The sequence below is a fragment of the Trachypithecus francoisi genome, unplaced genomic scaffold (assembly GCF_009764315.1).
Source record: "Trachypithecus francoisi isolate TF-2019V2 unplaced genomic scaffold, Tfra_2.0 Contig00137, whole genome shotgun sequence".
In the NCBI taxonomy this organism is placed as follows: domain Eukaryota; kingdom Metazoa; phylum Chordata; class Mammalia; order Primates; family Cercopithecidae; genus Trachypithecus; species Trachypithecus francoisi.
Window position 1 is genome coordinate 645,986 of NW_022680485.1, and position 9,175 is coordinate 655,160.

The 9,175-nt window shown below is 43.5% G+C and overlaps 1 pseudogene; it reads right to left on the reverse strand.

The window, feature by feature from the left end:
- Window positions 1-2,507, reverse strand: part of LOC117066295 — a 31,783-nt pseudogene extending 29,276 nt beyond the window's left edge.
- Window positions 2,508-9,175: the final 6,668 nt, after the last annotated feature.

A 9,175-nucleotide genomic window follows, 5' to 3' on the forward strand; every position in this document is an offset into this window, starting at 1 on the left:
TTGCTGAGGGCTAGTGAGATTAGAATCTCCTCTAAGGATAGAAAATAGATTACTCATGGCATAGGTAGGAATGCCTACAGCAGGTTGTATCCAATTAATGTCTACTAGTAATTTTTGAAAGTCATTCAATGTTTTTAATTGATCCTTATGTATGGTTACTTTCTGTGGCACTACTGCAGTGTCATTTACTAAGGTCCCTAAGTAGGAGTAAGGAGTAGTAGTCTGAATTTTGTCAGGAGCTATAATTAAACCAGCTCAAGAAATTGAGTTTTATAAGTGATAACATTGGAATAATACTTCCTGAGTGGGACAGCACAAAGTATATCATCCATATAATGAATAACATAACACTGTGAAAATTTTTTACAAGTAGGTTCAATTGCTTGTCCTACATAAGTCTGACAAATTGTTGGACTGTTTAACATGCCTTGTGGCAAGACTTTCCAATGAAAACTCTTAGCAGGCTGTAAACTGTCTACCACAGGAATTGTAAATGCAAACCGTTCACAGTGTTGCTCTGCTAAGGGGAAAGTAAAGAAACAGTATTTTAAATCTATGACTATTAAAGGCCAATTTTTTGGAATCATAGCAGGAGTAGGTAATCCTGGCTTTAATGCTCCTATAGGTTGTATAAATGAATTAATGGCTCTAACATCTGTCAGCATTCTCCATTTACCTGATTTTTTTCTTAATAACAAAGACTGGAGAATTCCAGGTGGAAAATGTTGGAGCTATGTGTCCTTTTTCTAATTGTTCAGTAACTAAGTTCTCTAAAGCCTCCAGTTTCTCTTTACTCCGTGGCCATTGTTCTGTCCAAATTGGCTTATTTGTTAACCATTTTAAAATATAGGTTCTGGAGGCTTAACAGTGCCCACCATCAAAAATGATATCCTAAACCCTGATGAGAGTTTTGTCCTTCCACTTGCAGCAGTTTCTTTAACCCTTGTAAATTTTTTCTTAATCCGGTGCCAGGCACATACCCCATTTCTTGCATCATATGCTGACTTTGAGGGCTATATAATTGTTCTGGAATTAGAACTTGTGCTACCCATACCTGTAATAAATCTCTCCCCCATAAACTTATAGGTACAGAAGTTATAATGGGCTGAATAGTCCCAGATTGTCCATCAGATTCTTCACAATGTAAAATATAACTACTTTGATATACTTCAGGGGCTTTACCAACTCCAACCATGTTACATTGAGCGGGTTGAATTGGCCATGCGGATAGTCAGTGCTGTAGAGAAATGATTGAAATGTTCACTCCTGTATCTACTAAACCTTTACATTTCTTTCACTGAATAGTTATTTCACAGGTAGGAAATTACATTTATCAGTAATTTGATTTACCCAGTAGGCAGCTTTCCCTTGTTTATTTGTTCTGCCAAATCCTCCTGTACATCTAGTTTCATTTTTCCCTTTTCCAGATATGGCACAATCAGGAGCTGTGCTATGCACTCTCCTGGCCCTGCTTTCCAGGGAACAGAAGTAGATATAACAATTTGAATTTCCCCATTGTAATCTGAATCAATGACTCTTGTATGTACTAATTCTCCTTTTAAACTTAAACCAGACCTACCTAAAAATAATCCTACTGTCCCCCCTGCTGGCAACATCTGACTGGAGACAGCAAAATTCTTTTTTTTTTTTTAAGGAAAATTTGTATTTTAATTATTTTTATGTACAGAAAACTCAACAGTATACATTTAACCCAGTTTAGTGGCAAGTTCTTTAGCCTTTGCCTTTTCAAGCTTGGCGATATGAGCCACAGACTTGGGACCCAGGACATTGCCTCCCCAGTGACAGTGGAGCTCATCGTATCTGTCATTGTAATTGGTCCTGATAGCTTCCACCAGCTTAGCCAAAGCACCTTTGTCTTCTGAGTTCACTTGCGTAAAGGCGACAGTGGTGCAGGTCTTCCTGTGGACTAGACGTCCCAATCTTGCTTTCCCCTTGATAATGCAGTAAGGGACCCTCATTTTATGACACAGGGCAGGCAAGAAGATAACCAGCTCAATGGGATCCATGTCGTGTGCAGTCACCATCAGCTGAGCTTTCTTGTTCTCCACCAAGGTGGTGACAGTGTTAACTCCTGCTCGAAGGACAGGTGGTTTCTTAGTGGGTATGTCCCCTTTGCCAGCAGCTTTCTTCTCAGCCCGGGCGAACAGCCTCTGCTTCTTCTCTTGCTTTGTCTCTGGTCTGTACTTGTGGGCCAGCTTAAGCAGCTGAGTAGCTGTTTGGCAGTCCAGGGCCTGGGTGAACTGGTTAATAGCAGGAGGCACTTTCAGCCACTTATAGTGGATGGCTCTCTGCTGCTGCAACCTGATATAGTGAGGCCATTTCACAAAACGGGTGAGGTCTCTTTTGGGCTGGATGTCCTGTCCAATGCCAAAATTCTTAGGTCTTTTCTCAAACAGGGGATTCACTACTTTCTTGGCCTTCTGCTTTTTCATGACAGCAGGGGCTGAGCCACCTTCTTTCCCTTGGCCTTCTTTCCTTTCGGCATCTTGGGCGGCAGGAGGAGAGCGACAGCAACATTCTGTAACAGTCCCGTTACAAAAGGAGAACCTGGTCCATACTGATTAATACCTTGTTTAAATTCTTCAAGTATTTTAAAAGGAAAAGGCTCAAACATAGCCATAATATTTCCCTATTGATCAAGTGGGTGTATTCTAACAGGGAACTGCAAAGCATCCATATCACCCTCTCATCTAGCTTGCTGGATTCCTGCCTAAATAGAACTGAAGTGGTCATTCAAGGCACTGCTTGAACAGTCACTGGGGCAACTACTTTTTGCCCAGTGTCCTCTGGAAAAGAAAGATCTGGAGGGCCAGGCCACTCTTTTTCTTCAAAATAATGGGGTGCAGAAGGATAGGGATGAACCTCTTCCTCCTTTGCTGCTTTTGCTTTACCTAGCAAACAAACCTGCTCTATTACCTCTTTTGTTACTTTGTTATACTTTCCTTCCTCCTCATCATTAGTGTGAAAAGATTCCAAAGTGGAATGAACCAGAACCTACACTTATCCCATTGTTATCCTGATGCTTCCCAGCTCCCCTTCTTACTCACCTCGGGGATTGCTTAAGAGTACTCGGGTGTCCTCCAACTTAGTTCTACTTTCTCCAACCGTCACTCCGGTGACACTTTGACCTGGATTTGAGTCTCCACGTTGGGCACTGCTTGCCATGACCAGCTTGGTTGTGGAAACCCTAACCCAACGGTGCTAGAGGAATTAAAGACACACACACAGAGATATAGGGTATGGAGTAGGAAATCAGGTCTCACAGCCTTCAGAGCTGAGAGCCTCGAACAGAGTTTGATCCACACATTTATTGACAGAAAGCCAGTGATAAGCATTGCTTCTATTGATTTTAGATTAGCTAAGAGTATTCCTTATGGGAAACAAAGCATTCTCAGTGAGGAGCAGAGAAACAGGCTCTAGCTGATTACCTGCAGCAAAAACATGCTGTCAAGGCACAGGCCACTCCTGCTATCATTTGTGGTTTGAGCAGTTTTTTGATCTGGGCAGGGCCAGGTATTCCTTGCCCTGCTCCACTAAACCAACAACTTTTAGCAGTGTGCATGACAGCCATGAGCATGTCACATTGCTGCAGAAACCCTGTTTATGGCCAGTTTCTTTAAGGCCTGTTTATGATAGGCTTAGGGCTTGCTACCAACATTGCACTCACGTTATATGACTCTCCCAAATGTGTCTTACATGTTATGTCATATTGGGGCTCAATATGTCAAATTAGACATTGTTACATTTTGCTGGGTTTAACATCAGCAAACATTTTTTTTCTGGGCCTGCTTACAGGGGACCTTGTGCTCAATATATCACATTAGACATTGTTACATATTGCTGGGTTTAACACGCAGGTGATACAACATTTTTTTTCTGGGCCTGCCTACAGGGGACCTCATTACATAACTCAATGCCCATCACCGTGGTGATGTTACTCTCTTCTTCTGCCTGGTCTCTGCTCGCAGAGAAATTGTGACACATCATTGGCCTAGCATCTAGGTGATGTGACTCTCCCCTTTTTCTCAGGCTCTTCATATTTGGGTATTGTGACATATTGCTAAACTCAACATCTAAGGGAGGGGAGTCTCCTACCTGTGCTCTTCCTACAGGGGGCATTGTGACATGTCTCTGCATTCCTCCCCTAGGAGATGTGACTCTCCTGCCTGCACCCTTCCTACACTGAAAGTTGTGGCATATTGCTGTGGTCAGCAACCAGATAATGTGTTTCTGTTACCTGGGTCTTTATTACAGGAAAGATGGTTGACATATCACTGGGCCCAGCATCCAGGTGATGTGACTCTCTTCTTCTGCTGGTCCCTGCTTACAGGAAAGTTGTAGCATATTGCTACACCCAACACCTAGCTTATGTGACTCTTCACTTCTTTTAGGTTTTGGCTTCAGGGGACATTGTGACACTGCTGGGCCCTGTACTGACAATTTGTGACTCAACTACCTGCAATTTGCCCACTTGGGCCACTGTGACATATTGCTGAGTTTAACACTCAGGTGATGTAACTTTTATGCCGGGGCCTTGCCTACAGGGGGCTTTTTAAAATGCCTGTATGGCCGGGTGCAGTGGTTCACGCCTGTAATCCCAGCACTTTGGGAGGCTGAGGCGGACAGAGCACAAGGTCAGGAGTTCCAGCCCAGCCTAGTAAATATGGTAAAACCCTGTCTTTACTAAAAAAGAAAATTACAAAAAGCAGCTTGGCATGGTGACGGGCACATGTAGTCCCTACCACTAGGGAAGCTGAGCCAGAAGAATTGCTTGAATTCAGGAGGTGGAGGTTACAGTGAGCCAAGATCGTGCCACTGCACTCCAGCCTGGGCAACAGAATGAGACTCTGTCTCAAAAAATAAAAAGAAAAAAGAAAAAGAAAAAGAAGGTCTCTCTGGCACCAATCCCACAGGTGATGTGACCCTCTTGTGTTACCTGGTCTCTGCTCACAGGGAGAATTGTGACTTTTCACAGCATACATGCTGATTTTTTTGTGTAATTTTTTAGTTTTCCCTGTGGGAAAGGTTGTGCGATATTACTGAACTAAGCACCAAAGGGATATTACTTTTTTTTTTTTTCTTGAACCTGCCCACGTAAGACATTGTGACATATTGCTGGGCCCTATCCCTGATGATGTGAGTTTTCTGCCCATCAGCTATTTTATGTGACTCCCCTCTCTTATCTTCACTTTGTCCATGGTTAGATTATAATATATCTTTTGGGCCTGGGTCATGCTAACGGAAGTGAGAGTGAGTTACTCCTGGGCCCAGCACACAGGGGATGTGATTCTTCTGCTTGATTCCTGTGTAAGTGGTCATTGTGACATATCTCTGGACCAATTGCCTAAGTGATAGGTCTCTTCTTATCTTTCTGGACCTGTCCACAGTAGGAAATGTAAGATATCATTGGGCCCAGCACCTAGATGGTGTAACTCATCTTTTGACTGAACCTTGTATATTTTGCATATTGTTATATATCACTGAGTCAGACATTAGAGGATGAGGGGCTCCTGCCTGGGTCCTGCCTACAAGCAGCCTTGTGACATATTTTGGCATCCATCACCTATGAAGTGTGACTCTCCTCACCTACATGCACGTTGCACAAAGAAAAGATTGTAGCATATCAATGGTATCAGCAACCAGGTGTGTGTCTCACCTCTCAGGGTGTTGCTCAAAGAGAGCGTTGTAATATATCACTGGGCACAGCACCCAGGTGATGTGACTTGTGGCCTGTGCCCATCTTTTCCTTCTTTTTTCTTTCCTTTTTTTCCTTTTTCTTTTTCTTTCCCTTTTTTTTTTTTTGGAGACAGAATCTCACACTGTCATCCAGGTTGGAGTGCAGTGATGTGATCTCAGCTCACTTCAACCTCTGCCTCCTGGGTTCAAGCAGTTCTCCTGCCTTAGCCCCCCAAGTAGCTTGGATTAAAGGCATGCATCACCACAACAGGCTAATTTTTGTATTTTTAGTGAATGTGGAGTTCCAACATGTTGGCTAGGCTGGCAGGTGATCCACTTGCCTTGGTCTCCCAAAGTGCTGGAATCACCAGCATGAGCCATGGCACCCAGACTGCCTTATAGGAATTTATTGTAATGCATCCCTGGCCAAGCACCTAGGTGATGTGTTATGACTCTCCTGTCTGGTTCTTGCCCTCAGAAGAGATCGTGACATACCTTTAGGCCAGCCCCAGGTGATGTGACTCTTCTGCTCATTCCTTACTCACCAGTGTAATTGTGACATGTATCTTGCCCCAGCTTGTAGTTGCTATGATGATTCTCACACCTTAAACCAGGAAATAAAAGAGTTACACTCAGCTGGACACAGTGGTTCATGCCTGTAATCCCAGCACTTTGGGAGGCCAAGGCAGGTGGATCATGAGGTCAGGAGTTTGAGACTAGACCAACCAAGATGGTGAAACCTCGTCTCTACTAAAAATACAAAAATTAGCCAGGCACGGTGGCAGGTGCCTGTAATACCAGCTACTCAGAAGGCTGAGGCAGGAGAATCTCTTGAAGCCAGGCGGTGGAGGTTGCAGTGAGCCAATATCATACCACTGCACTCCAGCCTGGGTTACAGAGTGAGACTCCTTCCCCCTCCCTCAAAAAAAAGTCACACTCCCTCCTAGCTAGGCTTAGGAAAACAAACACTATCCTGTCTTTTCTTTTCACCAAGTTCATAGAGAATTACCACTCTCTCAAATGTATTGTATAAAGCCCTTGGGTGTCACAAAGGGTGTCATCAAGTGACAAAAACACAGATGATATTGTTTATTTATTTTTTATTTTTTGGAGATAGAGTCTCACTCTGTCACCCAGGCTAGAGTGCAGTGGCATGATCTCTGCTCACTGCAACCTCTGCCTCCTGAGTTCAAGTGATTCTCCTGCCTCAACCTCCCAAGTAGCTGGCACTACAGGCATGTGCCCCCAAGCCCACCTAATTTTTTAGGGGTTTCACTCACCATGTTGGCCACACTGGTTTCAAACTCGTCACCTTAGGTGATCCACCTGCCTCAGCCTCCTAAAGTGCTGGGATTACAGGTGTGAGCCACCATGCCCAGCCCAAGGCTGTGTTTCTTAAAAGAGCATCTTGCCACACATTATAATTGTAACCTCTACATAGACAGAGCCCACTGGTGAGGTCCTAAATCTCATATGCAGATGCAGTCCACAGTTGGAATTGTGACAGTGATGTGCAAACATACAGCCAGAAATTGCTCATTTCTAAAGCTACAAATGATGACTCACTTCTAAATGTAGCTCGTAGGCAAGTGAGGCACCTCCTATATGGATCAGCCAATTGGAGAGATGTTGACTCTCATTCCTGGACTTAGAGCCACATGTACTATCATGGGTCCATACCATCACAAATGTCTTAGAGTAGATTGTGACTCACAAGCATATTGCATAAAGTGTAGGGGATCAGTCAGAGTTGTGGGAAAACTATAGGAAAAGGATGTAAACCTTCTGAAAGGACAGAAGGTACTGCAGAGCACCAGGGATGAATAGCTGAAGGCAGCTACTTTATAATCCTGAAGCAAAGCAGGAGTAGATACAAGGGAGTGTGAGGGAATTTATCTTAAACAGGCTTGTTTACATACTTACTTATGTTCACCAGGAACTGACCTTCGATCATCTGCATTACATTCTCTGAAAGGGGAACAATAAATATTAATTACCTGCAGGTTGTGCTGGCTCCAGGTTGTCAGTATTGTGCCTGCATGGAATAAAAGCAAGCAGCTCCAGTTTTTTGGGTTGCACTCTGGCCACTAGAGCTGGGCAATCCCCTAGCTGCTCTTACACTGCATACCTATGTCTGAGTACTCATTTTATGTGTCGGCCAGGATCTGTGGGACAGACCCAGCAGGTGGTGACCCATATAAGAAGTGACACAATACATCATGATGGAACCCTCAGAAATGAAAGTGAAGGTACTGCACAGTAAATAATTGATGCCCAATGGGGATTTCCAAGTTTGGGGGGGATTTTTTAACCTATGGTTTCATCAAGAGACAACAGTAATCAGCTCAACAGCAACAGTATAAAAATATTGAAACAACTGCTTAATACTAGTGAAGCCTCAGTTTCAAAGGCTCAATTAAGAGACCTAATGCAAACTGTTGTTTTCTGTAACCAATAATTCCTAGAAGAAGGCACACTAGACCTAGAGCTCTGGGAACAAGTGGGAAGAAATCTTAAATGACATTATGCACAAGGACAACAGGTCCCAGTAACATCTTTAACACTCTTTAATGTTGTGGGCCTTAAGTTAGTACTGCTTTGGCCCTGCTCTACACAAAAGAGCATAAAACGGGAAAGGAGGAAGAATCATCATCTATCTTACTATCTCCTCCTCCTCTCTCAGCCCTGCCATTACCAGGTAAAGGTGCCACAGAGGAGACAGAGATTTTCCCTGAGCCTCTCCCCCCGTAAATTGAAAAAAAGACAAGGGATACACTACAGTTATGGGATCCTGTCTTAGGCAAGCAGCATTAGAAGGGGAGCTCTTGGCTTGCCCAATGATGGAAGATCAACAAGTCAATCATGTACATGAACTCATTACTTTCAAGACTTATAAAGAAATAAGAGCATTAGAGAAAACAGTCACTAGCCCATTTATGAAAGGATTAATTGAGGCCATAGCCTATAACTACCATATGACCCCATGGGGCTGGTCAGTGCTAGCTAAAACAACTTTAGAGGCCAGTCAATACCTCCTCTGGAGGGCATAACATGATGCGTTATGCAAACAATGAGCTAACCAGAATCAATTGGCTGGGCAAAACCTAACAGCTGCTATACTCCAGGGGAGGGGTCCCTATGCAAATGTACAACAACAATTAAATTTTCCCCCCTAGCCAATGCACAGTATCTACACTCGCAGGGCCTGGGACCTAATTCCCAAAGGCAGAGTTCAACAGGGATCTTTTGTAAATGCACGACAGGGGCCCCAGCAGCCATTTGTTGAATTTATCAATCATTTAACTTAAGTCATAGTGAAACATGCCCATTCCGCCCTTAAGAATATGCTTAAAATCAAAAAAGGGTGAATATGAGTAGGGACCTTACAACACTACTAGCATGAGCCTTATTTACTCTTAATTTCTTCAATTTAGATGATGCATTTCAATCAGCCATAGAAAAGAACTTTGCAAAAACC